Source organism: Crocodylus porosus, unplaced genomic scaffold (genome assembly GCF_001723895.1).
Source record: "Crocodylus porosus isolate Cpor-Errol unplaced genomic scaffold, CroPor_comp1, whole genome shotgun sequence".
NCBI lineage: Eukaryota > Metazoa > Chordata > Crocodylia > Crocodylidae > Crocodylus > Crocodylus porosus.
The window spans coordinates 8,394,854-8,408,575 of NW_017728913.1; positions in this window are offsets into that span (position 1 = coordinate 8,394,854).

Below are 13,722 nucleotides of genomic sequence, written 5' to 3' on the forward strand. Positions count from 1 at the left end.
GGCTTCTGTGGCTATGGAATATGTCTCCCCAATTTCTAGCTTTCCTTGTTGCTCAGCTCATACCAGTGTTATTGTGAAGGTGGCTTCTGTGGCTACAGTGAGGAAGCCAGCTTTGTTCTTTTTGATGCAGAATGTGTTTTTTTCCCCAATGAAAGAGATCAGATTTCCGTTGAAAAAATATTGCCAAATGTAAATTTTAGAAAATTTGAACTCTAGTTTCAAGTGATGGGCAGGAATAGAAATATGAGGAGCAATCACAGCAACTTGCTTGAAAAGTGAATTTGTCTCTCCATATGCTATAGCACTGTATGCCATACAACAAGACATGAACTCTGAACCCACAGGAATGCAAGCCTTCCATCACTCCTATTGGCAATTGAACCTGTCCTAAAAAAACAACCATCTACTAGTGCTGGGAGTTGGTAGCTCAGTAAGGTGTTGGTACAGAAGGGCTGGTTCAGCTGGAAAAAAGTAAGTGGATGTTGTTGCCTGGTAGCCATAGTAATGCTAAATTCTCTGTATGTGCACATGGGTGGAGAAAAATAGGACACGTGCATTATGTGGTTTCAGTTCCTTCCTTTAGTGGTTTTCTGTCAGCTATCTTCCATTTGTGGCTATCATGTTTCATGACAATTTTTTTTTTATGTATTTGCCTGTGGGCTAAATTTTGAGTCAATGAGAGTTTTGCAGTCAGCTTTGTTGCAAGGAGGTGCAGGCATTACATCACATTTAACTACAGTTTGAATTAAGTGTCCTCTTTTTTTAAATAGCAAAGTGTCCTTGCTTAGGCAAAACTTCTATTTAAAATCAGTGGGAAGCTTCCTTTTTCATGTTTGAATACAAAAAAGTTTTAAAGATTGGACAAGCAAAATTAATCAGGCCTAGCAAAACTTCTTAAAGTATTATCACAATGATTTAAAAAGGGACTATCAACTCTGATCAAGTTTTGTGAAATCCTGCGATGGCTTTTAGCCCTTTGTTTTAGAAACCTGGCTATTTTAAAGAGAGAAACTTTTTCATTATATATTTCAGGGCTGTTGTGCCAAGAACTTGGATAGTTAGTTAAATCTGAACACCCTTCATGACCTGAATAAAAGGAGAACAGTTCTATTTTGATTTTTACTTTACATTTCACATTAAAAGGTGTTACCTGCCTTCAGTAGATGTCTTTGCAAAACTGAAAGGTAATCAGTACTTGATAAGTGGAGAATTAAAACCATGGCTGATCAAAAGAGATTCTACTAGCATAATGAAGGTAACTTCAACAAGTAATGAGGAGGTGTTTCTGATTTTAAAAAGCTCTTAAGTGTTTTACTCAGTTACCGATCACAAATATTACAGTTAGTCGTATAGTTAGGTATGGCATATAAATAAATAATTAAAAGATTTTATTCCTCTATTATTTATTCACTTAAGTGGGCCCTAATGTAATTACTTTCTTGTTATATTTTTACGTTTCTCTCTCAAACCATGTCTCACCACAGCCAGTCAGAAAGCGTTCAAGGGGCCTCCACTGAAAATATTAGTCAATGCTGTTACTAGTATTATGTCATGCTGTGTTGGAGAAGGAGTACGTATATTGTAACAGGTAAAGTAAGCAGTTCATATTAGACCCTCCTTTAAAACAGTAGAGATTGTGTTAGCCCTTTTGGAGAAGGCATTCTGATATCCCTCACAATATTAGGCAGATGTTGTTTCTAAATTTAGTTCTTAAAAGCAGCAAGGAAATTAATAACAGTTTTTGTTTTTTTGGTGGGCAGGGATTTGTGTGTGTGTGTGTGTGTGTGTGTGTGTGTGTGTGTGTGTGTGTGTGTGTGTGTGTAAGGGCCTCGGTACATTTTTGAACTTCTATACTAGTTTGGTATTAGATGAGTTAGGATGCTTTGTTTTACTCAAAAACCTACTCAGAGGCTCTCATTTCAGTAGATAAATTCATGGCAGGTATTAGGTCTAAGATATTTTAGAAATGTTTGTTTAAAAAATGCTATTTTGTAAAGTTTTATATCTGCAATAGAGACCTATCAACTCAACAGTCACAGAAAGAGTAAATGGCATTTTGATATTTGATTTTACAATAGCTTGATATTAACATAAACTGCAGTGAAGTTATTCCTGTTTTACACCAGTCTATATTCAGGGCTGGGGCTATACAGTATACTCATATGGAAGTGGATATTAGTTTACAGTCTAATTCCAAAAATAGAATTTAGGAGCCAAACATAAGCATACTTTTAGGCTCTTAAATCCAAACTTGAAATCCCTAAACTCTCCCTTCTCATCAGCCTAACTCCAGAGGCACAAAAACTCATGACACTTCCTTGTTTAGTCTGAATGTCCAACTAGGCACCTGCCATTGCAGTCTGATGCATGTAAAGAACTGGCCTACCCTGAATAGCTACCCTGAATCAAAATTCCATTGGGAGCCAGAAAGTAGGTACTGGTGTGCCTTAGTTTCTGTAATGGGCCTAATTTAGTAATGGAGGCCATGTACAGAAGTAACACTTATTGCCTGGTAGGCACAAGAGGCACAGAAAATGCTCTACAGCAGCATTTCTCAGCCCATGGGTCATGATCCAAAAGTGGGTTGCAAGAATATATGAAAGGGTTGAAACAAACTTAAAAAATTGATCAAATTTTTAAAAAAATGAATTCTCCATTTAAAGGAGAGAAATGTGGGAAGTTGTGGCTTTCCCTTTGCAGGCTAGCAGAATTCCAGCCTGCAAGGGGCTGCTTGGGGCTCAGCACCCCATGCCCCACATACTGGGGCGATGAGGTCTGGGGGTGGGGGGCAGCAGGTCAGGTGTGAAGGGCACTGGGTTGTGACTAGCCAATGACATTTCCAAATGGGTCCTGGTACAATAAAGGTTGAAAATCACTTCTCTACAGCCATAACCAAACAGATGGTTACGGCACATAAAGTACTATAAAAATGGTGGATCCCACTCTAAGATAACCCTGGATGGATGTAGTGTCAGACTTCAGTGCTGTAGGTTAGAGCACTGTAATGAACATCTGTACCACATCCCATTGCAACTCACGTTAGGTTGCATTCTGCCAGCAACCCGAGGGACTTTACAGCAACCCGCTCACCCCCTCCCCCTCCCTGAAGTGCTCAAGAGTCCTGGGAAGGAGGAAGCCCTGGATGGAGGCCATGAAGAATGCGTCGCACCATGCATTGATTGGGAGATGCTGGAGGGTGGAGAGCTCTGAAACAGGAGTTATGGTGCTTGGGAGCTACTGACCCATGTTCCAAGGAGCCAGGAAGGCATCTGGCAGGGCCTGCAGCATTGAGAGAGGGGGACTAGGTTGCCCAAGACCCACTTGCAAGGCCAGCATTGACTCCACTCACCTTCCAGGGCCAACTCTTGACCCCCAGCCAGTGGTCATCACCAGTGCAGGGCCCCAAAGAGGTTCCAGCCCTGTTCCAGAAGGGCATAGGGTCACTCAGAATGGGGGAGGGTACAGCCCACCAACCCACTGAACAAGGCTACTCTAGGCCCAGGCCCTACTGCAGAGAAGTGGTGCAGCCACTGTGAGGATAAGCAGCCACCTGGGCTCAGGCCCAAGTTCTGGAGCAGGCAACATTCCAGTTTTTCTTTTTATGCACGTTAATTAAACTGAGGGGCAGCAGTCTCATGCACAACTTTCCCCTTGCTGCCCAAGGCTTTTGCATTTAAGTGTAGTCCCTATGGCTGCCCATGCCCCCTCCCCTCAATGTCATAACCACCCTGTAGCAGCCTGGGTCTTTCCCCACTCTGTCAGTGTTAATTGAGAAGGTTCCAAGTTCCAGAGTGGGCAAAGTTGCAGTTTTTGTTTATTAAACACACTAAAAGTTTAGCAGCTTCAACATTTGATTAAAATGAGACAAGTTTGTTCCCCAGGCTGCATTCCCCTGCATCCCCAGTATGTGCCCCTGGGTTGTGAACAGTGGTGCCCAGGACGTACAACCAGAGAAATCCTGGGTTGAGGCCCATGGGCCAGTGCCAGGAAATGGGCTTTTGAAGCCCCCTGGCCATACTTATCCAGGGAGAGCTCCTGCTCCATGTGGGTGAGAAGCTAGTCAGCCAGGGCTTTGCCGATCTGGACAGCCTGCCTCTCTGGGGGGGCTAGGGTGACCAGCATCAGCACAGAGGGGGAATACAAGCATCCTAGACACCCTGCACCCCAAGGACTAACCCAGGGGTGGGCAATTATTTCGATTGGAGGGTTCCTTAATGAGTTTTGGTGAGCTGTTGAGGGCTGCAAGTGCCCTGCTCTCTGGTTGCCAAGTGCCCTGCCCCCTAACCTCTGACCTTTGCCATCATAAATCCCTCCCCTTGCACCCAGAAGTACTTCTTTTGGGAAGTGGAGTTGCCATCTTGGAACTGGAAAAGTCCCTCTGTGAGCCAGATCTGGCCTGCAGGCTGTATTTTGCTCACCCCTGGGCTAACCTATGCTCTGCTTGTTTCCAACCTTGGATGCTTAGAATAAAGCTTGAAAGTTAGAGTGCATCCTCTTGAATGCATTTCCTTAGCCTTGGTTCTCAGAGCAGGCATAGCATAAGCTGACAGCACTGGGCCCCTCACAAAAACAAGGGTTCTGTATTTTCTAAAGTGGATAAGGAGTTCATTTTTTTTTAGTAGATGTAGTTACAACATACCCAGAAAAAAAAGAGATATGGATTCTAGACTGAGGGGCACTTGAGGAGGTTCACACCTACATCTCAGCTCTCAGGAGAGCAGCCAGATTTGGGCACTAAGCTAAACTTGGGTGAGTGACTTACTCTTCATTCAGACTTGAGCTGTGCAAGTTAGGATACACCACAATTTAAAGCACTTTTTTGGCATGGGAAATAACTGGGTTCTGGTACTAGCTCCCTGGGTTGTTTCTATGTTTAGCTAATGAGACACTGTACAAACAGTGATAGGAGCAGGGACTGAGAATAATTGCATGTGATCTGTCAGTAACAGAGTAGCTGATTGGACTATATTAGCAGTTGGCAACCAATGGGTCCATCAGTAGGATCTGGCCAGTAAAGACATTGGATCCAACCCATGATGGTCTGATCTGGTTTGCATTTTACTAGTGGCACACCAATCCCAAGCTTCAGCTCAGCTGTGTGATTCAGCCTGGGTACTGGGCTCTGCATTTTACCAGGAGCAGACCAACAATCACCTCCCTACCCCTTCCACTGTCCCTCCAGGCATCCTCACTTTGTAATTTTCTCTTGTCTCCTAGTGCAACCTCTGTGTACCATAGCCACCAAAGAAGTTGCTCCAAATTCCTCCTCCCAAGTTTTTCAGCAGAGGCTATAGTCCCCTGCAGGGACCCTGAAGGGGAAGATGAGGTGGCAGCAGAGGATTAGCCATTTGCAGCAGCTATGTCTCAAGCTGTGATCTGCTGTTAGTAAAACGTTGCAAAAATAGCAGGGGATTTTCCCTGATGCCAACTAAGTCTACCAAATTTGTACATGGAGACCCTGTACTTTTATCTTAGTTTGAGGCTCACATGACCTTTCAATTTTCTTGCAATCTGACTCTTAGAAGTATTCTGCCAGGGGGTTTATTGGTCTCCCAAAATTTTCATTAGAGCATACTGAGGAAGTAGGGAGATCTAGGTTCTAGGTTGAGGAGAGCCTAGATTTTGAAAGACTGATAGATACTATGCTGAGTGCACCTGATCCACCCCTTCATTGGGTGGGTGAGTTGTCTTTGCTGATTGAAAATATGAAAAATACTTGGTTGGTAGTCCCCTCTTTTAGCACATTCTACACCTGCTAGAAAGCTGTGGGGACCTTTCCCCATCCATCCATGCAGAAACCAAGGAACATAAGATCCCCAAATAGTCAGTGCAATATCTGCTTGGGTTAACAATAGACATATTAAATACATTTATCTTCAAAGTATGTTACTGTATAACTAATTAGAATCCAAGGAAGAAAAATGCAGTAATAGCTGGGCTCTTGAAGACAAAGAATTTGTAGGGGACAGCATCTTCATAGTAACACTTTAACAATTAAAATAGACAAGACCTGAGGGATTCTGGACACGGAAAAGAAAAAAAATTCTTTATCTATATCCTTCCTCTTGCAGCCCAATTAAATGAGAATAATGCATGCTGAACTACAGGGGTTAGCCTACTTAATAACTCAAAAAGAAAATTGTTAATTAATTATTTTGTCTTTGCTATTTTTCTAACAATTGAGGAGGTATGACAATATTGTGGTGATCAAAAAAACTGGATGATGATGGTGGTGATTAATAATACTGAACTTGCTGCTTCAACTAAGCATCTCAAATTGCTTTACAAGCATTTTCTAATTAAGCCTCACAGTGCTGCAAATAGACAGCTGAATGCTATTATACCTATTGCACGCACAAGCAGACTGGAACACTGAATGGTAAAGCCAAGGTCAAAATTCAAGAACCCTGACTTGTTCCACTGATAAAACTAGTAGGTGATATTTCCAACATCAAGAATTTCACTGTTTCAGACTCTCAGTTTCCTAAGCAACATCTGTTAAATTAGACAAAATGAAAAGAGAATCATATCAAGAAAAGCACAAATCAAGGAGGAAGGTTCAAATTCCAATTACACGTCTGTTAACACAGAGGCACTTTAAAATGGGGAATTGCAAAATGTGTTAATTCATTTCTGAAATCTTGTATTGCAATTGATCTTAGGCTAGGTGCAGAAGAAGAAGGGGAGCAATTGCTAAAATGTTCTTCTCAGGAGCCACTTTTTCAATGTAAAGACTAAATTTAGGAATGTGATATATGATATATTTTGGTACTTACATTTCAGTTGAATTTTGGATATTTTGTGATACAGGCATTGTCCTGTAGGACTTAAGGGCCAGGTACAGACCTTACACACAGACTAGTCTAAGTGATCGGATACTGGTCTAAACCTGCAACAGTACAGAAGTTCAATGCACACAGACTGGTTTATAAAAGGTAACACCCAGTCTAAGATAGACTTGGATGGATGTAGTATTAGACTTAAGTGATTTAGGTTAGACTGGTTTATCAAACTTCTGTACCAGATCCCCTCCGTGCTGAAATTAGGTTGCAGTCTGCCGGTATCCCAGGCACCTTTGCTGTCTCCCATTCCCACCTCCTTTCAGGGAGGTGTGCTAGTAGCTAGTTCCATGGCAGCCCATACCTGAGCTGTCACAGCTGAGTCAGCATGGTGGCTGATGCTAAGGTGGCCATCATAGTCAGCACAGTGGCTGATGCTAGGGTGGCCATCATTCTGCTTGTCTGCTACTCTGTCTTCTGTCCTCTATTGATATGAAACCTGATGCCTTTATGTCACATGCTTGTGACTGTTGCTGGTGAGGGAAAGCAGCACTCCAGTGTGCCCTGCAGCTGAATTGGGCTCCTTGGTGATGCACCCACACATGGGGCATGAGGAGGTCTTGGGTGGGTGTATGGGAACCCATCCAGCCCCCCCCCATGCACCCATGAGTAGGCACAGCACCAGGGAGCAGACCCAGCTGCAGGGAACAGGGAAGCACAGTTGCCTCTGCTGTCTGCTTGCAATTGTCAGCAGTGGGGATGGATGTTCAATCAGGGGTGGCCTTGCCACTGGTCTGTGCTCAGCTGTGCTCAGCAGTGGGGAGTCCTCTCAGAGTTGTGTAGGAATGCCCAACCTGATGACTTCAGTCACTGCACACAGCCTGCATGCTCCCCGACCAGTGAAGGGCAAACATCTGTTCTGTTTGCTCATGATCTAACCTAGGGTACTTAGAATAAAGCATGTAACTAAGATAGCTTCTGCCTCAGGCTTTTTGAATGTCTGTACCTAGCCAAGAGGTGCAATCATCACCAAGTCTGAGAAAGGGAAAGGTGAAAAACCCAACCCAAATCCCACCTTGGGATCTTTCTGTGGCTATGGCAGGCAAGATTCATTATTAGGTCCTCCTTAACTGATTGCTTTTAGAGCATGTAGAGAAGATTATCTTGGAGACACAATCAGATTCCCAAGAAACTACAAATAAGGTTTTTCACACCTTGGAAAATCTAGACATGCAAAATCTCAATCTTTGCTTTATTGTTTCACAAAAGCCTTTGATGATGAACTAACCTAGACTTTGGAACCTTATAAAAAGACTCAGCTGTCCAAGAAATTATCTAGCAGTTCTGAGACAGATCTCAGTAGGCATTGTAACATAATAGTCTGTTGTGTCCTATCAAACCCTTTTCCTGTAATGAGGAGCACACGAGGATGCACTTAAAGGGCACTGTTGTTGGTGCTGCTCTATGTCTTCTATGCATTTTGTTGCTAGACAAAATACCCTTACCCTTGAAATGGGGCATATATGCCAATAGCTTACTGGGCTGTAATAATAGGAGCATCACTTGCAAGTCAAGGGAACTGATTCCTTCAGACAGCATAGAAAAAAGGTGCCCCAGAGATTCCTCTCTCACTTTTCCCTGTCTTCCCCTGTACCTTCTGGGAATTGTAGTTCCCTGGAGTCATGGAGATCACTGTTTCTGGGGGGAAACTTTGACCACATTTTTTTGCCACCAAACCTCACATCAAAGGGCAAAAAGTTAGAGTTTGGCAGAGAGCTGTGGAAAAGATTAGAATTCTGGGAAACTTGATGTATGAGGAAAAGTTGAAAGAACTATGATTTTCTGGAGAAGAAGAGACTGAGAGGGGCTTTGATAACAGTCTTCAAACACCTGAGAATTTGAGGATGGTGATACAGTATTTTCTGTAGTGTCAGAGGGCTGGACAAGAAGCAATACAGAAGGATAATTTAGGTTGGATATTAGGAATCTCACTAAGCATTAGAAAAGTCTTCCCAAAGGTTATGGAATCTCCATCCTTGAAATTTCTAAGAAGGGGTTGGACTAGATGGCCTCCTGAATTTCCTTTCAGCCCTACCTTTCTACATGGGCGACTGGTGCCTCTTGAGTCGGGGGGGGGGGGGGCGCACATACCCTGACATCAGTCAGTGACTGTGGGGGGGCTTGGCAGCCAATCTCACTGACAGTGGGAGTTGGGGGCGGGTCCCCCACCCCGTGGCTGATCTCACTCACCAAAAAGTCCTGTGGTCACTTCCAGAAACAGCATGGCCGCTTTTGCTGGCAGCCCTGCTCTCCGGCCGGCACTTGCGGGGGGAGCACCGGTGCTCCCACCTGCCCCCCTGTCAGTTGCCTAAACAGGGAGTGTGGCCTGGCAGGGGGTGCACGAGTACTCTCAGGGGGTGCATGTGCACCCGCTATGCAGTGCTACTGCCTTTCTATTATCTTGTGATTCACTTCTGAACTGCAGGATGATTAACTTCTTCAGAGGGTGTACTGGGTCTAATGTTGCCAACTTTTCTATGCTCATTGCTGTGTTAGTAGCATGTTTTGGGTCTTTTTGAACAATAATGGGCCCTTGGGCTAGAAAAGCACAACAAAAGCTGTGTCAACAGCAGCAGCAAACCAACTCATATGCTGAACTGAGAAATTTTGACAAAAGGGGATATCTGTCATAGGCTTATGCAAACATCTGCTCATTAAATGAGCTTTTTCAGCCACCACTACCACAGCACTGTCCTCCTCACTATGATGTTGTCTTTTCTAAGTACATTCCCTTTTCAGTTCCATACACATTTTGTCCTCTGATTATGCAGAATATGTCTTTTTATGGGTGGGGGTGGGAGGGGTAAACTAATTTGTTGCCATTTATTTCAGAAGAATTGGTATTGGGTTAATGGAAACATTGCGTTTTTTTCTTTCTTGTTTTTATACCCTTCATTTAAAAGAGAATCTTTTGTCTGAACGTTCTTTATGTCTAGAAAAATATAACACAACTTGCAAAATCCTGAAAAAGTATTCAGTATTTACGAGAAAAATCATGTAGCTAAATACTGATCCCTATTATAATGGTGTAAATCCAGACAAAATCCTTTTAAGTCATGGTACCAATTCTGCTATCACTTGTACAGTGTAAATAAGGAGTCATTCACATACGTTGGTTCATTCAACTTAGATCACTATAGCAAAGGTGAGAAGAGAATCAAGCCAATGGATTTACATTTGCATAACTAAAAATTTGCCCCTCGGTGTTTGCTCTAGTCTTTATGGCCAGGTACAGACATTATAGGCTAGGTATAAGTAGGGACCTACCAAATTCATGGTGGAAGTGGGCTATACAGCAGATCCTTTAATTTTGCAGGTTCCTCTGAGCACTTCCCCCTTTATTGCTGATTAGTGCCAGTGGCTCTGCTGCTTGTTGCTGACTGGCTGGGAGGTAAAAATGGCAGCATATTTAAAATTGCAGCCTCTCTGATGATTAGGAGTGAGTGGTTGGGCCCCCCCACCAATTGGTTGAGTGGGGAAGAGGGCACGACGGAACTTGTAAGATTAAAGGACCTGCTGTGCAGCCTATTTCCACTGGGAATTTGGTAGGTCCCTAGGTATAAATGAGTGGAAACTGGTTTATACCCATAACAGAATTCAGAACACATAGACTGGTTTAAAAATGGCAGAATCTCATCTAAGGTTTGTCCCCTGCCTCCTACCAAAGGGGTAATGTATGGACTGTTCACTACTGATCTAAACTACATTTCTGACAGAAAATCATGTAACTTAGGTCAATTCTGCCTTGGGCTTTTAGAATGTCTATAACTAGTCACAAAGAGCAGATGATTCTTTCCTTTGTTGGTTATTTAACTAAGTAATTCATTCTTTTCTATCATAGAGCTGAACCAATAATTGTATTGAAATTGGTGGCTGTGTTCCTACTTCTCCTACTTTCTTAAATCAGTGCATTTCAGATCTGTGTGACCTGCTGTTACTAAGTTGACTGGATGTTGAAGAAGGACTTTTAGAAGTTTATGGATTGTGATATTCTTTTACCACTCAGTTTTTCATAGCTACAAAAGTAGAACCTGATTCTGAAAACTCATCTGTGCATGAGACTCATTAATTTCAGTGGGACTATGAGTATTACCATTAATGTAAGATAACAGGGTCCAGGCCATACAATGCATTGGGTTAAAAATATTTCTGTATCTCTGGTGCAAATTGAGTGGTAAAATAATGTCCCATCATTAGAAATTTTCAAATGTATAGAAATACAGTATGTCTAAATCGTAGGTGTAACAAGGAGTTGTTTTTCACGTGTACGTAAACTAAAACACCAAGGCTAGGTACAGACATTACACACAAACTGGTATAAATGATTCAAAAACAGAAGTTCATTGCATATAAATTGCTTTCAAAATGGCTGAAACCAGTTTAAGATAAACCTGGATAGATGTGGCATCAGACTTAACTGATTTAGCTTAAATCAATTTATTGAACTTCTGTCCCAGATCCTTTACAGTTTCAAGTTAACTTACACCTCCCCAGCATCCCACGATGCTTTACAACTCCACCACAAACTCTCCTCTTACAGGGTGGATAGGCTAGCCTTGGCCCAAGCTGTCTACTCTCCAGCTGAGCAGGGAGACACCCAGCTTCTGGACTGGGCCACTGTAGGCATGTGGATGGATTTCCAGAATCAAAAGTGAATGTCTATTTACTTGCTTGTTTGTTCAATCTATGCAGCTCAGACTAACCTGTGAAGATTGAATTGATTCAGCCTCAGGCTTTTGACTGCCTATACTTAGCCCAACTCTTTAACTCATTACGGGAAATATTACCTTTTTCTTAAAAAAGCTAATGTCTTAAAAGATATATAACATATACTACTTCATATCTGGTAATTCTTTTGTTACAAAATTATGTTGAATATTAGGGAAAAATCACAGCCAGGTATTGGGGACAAGATACTAGAAGATCTTTTTTTTCATAAATTGAAATAATTTTGCTATCAATCATTCATTAGAAGGCTAACTTCTAGTTTGCAACTTTGTACCACACCTTTTCCTTTCACTCCCTTGATTTACCTGTGGTATATGCCCCACCTTATACACAAACCAATTAGTATCCATTGAGCCTTTCTGGCACTTTCTATTAATAATTAGGTTCAAGAATACTTTTTGAATAGACTAAATTATATCTTAAGGGCCCAATCCTGCTTCCACTAAAATCAGAAACAAAACTGTCAGTAACTTCAGTAGGATGAGCATCACATGCTTAATGTTTATTTGATTAAATCCAGTATCTTAGATCTTTTTGGCCAACTCTTGAAAGATACAGAACACCTGTGGTTCCTGGCATGGTAATAAATTCTCTACAAAGTGATAATTACTATGCTCCAAGAAGATTAGCAGAATAAAATCTAGTAAGAATCTGTGAATCTGTGCCCATTGAAATTACTAAAGAGACTTCCACTGATATAAATTGAACGGGATTGGGCCCTATATAAAGGACCAAAACCTCCTTCTACTAATTAAATTTCACACCATATTGTAGGAGTGAAATGCCACTGAGATTATTTGGGACGTACACTTACTTCACTGTAAATGACATTTTTCACAGTAAGAGAACTCCATGCAAGTAGTTATGAAACAGAGAATGTAACTGAAAGGGGTGTCATTTCTATGTAAGGTTACTATAAGCAGATTTTATTGTACATAAAGCTTGATGCTCATATGGGTTGGGTTAACACCAGTGTAGGGTTACATCCATGAAAATGCATTTAGGTTTATAATAGATAACCTAAACAATTTAAGAACCAGTAGGATCCTTAAGCCAATTATCACCTTATATTACTTTGGCCTGAAGTGATTTCCTCAAAAGTCAATGAGATGGGGTGTATGTGTGCATGTGTGTACCAGAAATAAAAAAAAGTGTTCTCTCAAATTCATGTTTTTTCTTTTGTGTGATATTCATTGAAAAGTCATCCAAAAATTATTAGGGAGAAAACCAGAAAAGGCTTTTAGAAATGTAACAAGTTTTTAAACGGCTGGCCCTAAAACCCCATAGAATTTAATAAAGTTTGATGTGCTCTGAAGAGGTTTATTAAACTATCCTAAAGAATACTGTAGTAGTTATACAATTTTATATTAAATGTTCTATTCTATTGGATCTATTCTTTGTGGTCTATACGGTCCCTTTTATTTTATGTGGTCTGTAGTTTTTAAAAAAGAAGTCTACAAAAAGGTTTTCATTTTCTATTACATTTTATAGTGATTTTCCATAAGAGCATGCATTTCTGTTTGCTCTTTGTTCTAATTTATTTTTCTCCCAGTAAACATAATTATGGGTCATAAAACTCCTGATTTACACCAGCTGAGAATTCAACCCATGTGTGGCAAGTTGCCAGCAAACTAGTATGCTTCAGTTCCATGGCAGTAAATAGGCCAAATGGAGTAGTAATTACTTGGATCACAGGGCAATTTGGGTCTATTAATTTTATGACATGCTAAGATGGAGAATAAAATTGTTCAAACTTAATTTTTAAACGAAATCTTTAGACCATATGAAATTTGCCTGGACTTTCCTGTGCTTGTCAGAAAATTGAAACCTGAGGTAGAGTTACTGAGGTTTTCATATTACTTATAAAAGTTTTTCAAACATATCTTGGCTTTATTGTACTTAGACTTTGACCTATTTGCAATTTAGCTTTAAAATAATTCAGAATTATTTGAAGCTTTGTGAAGTTGGGTGGTTTCAGCTGATTTTTCCAGTTAGCTTTTTGCTTAACTTATGGGGCGAAGACCTGAATAAATCAAAACCAGAAAAGGCATACATGCATGTACTTCTGTGAAGTGAACCCATTATGTTCAACTTTAGTAGTTAACCTGTGGATCTTGGTATATAGTCACTGCAATATTTTAGAGCAAAACCCATT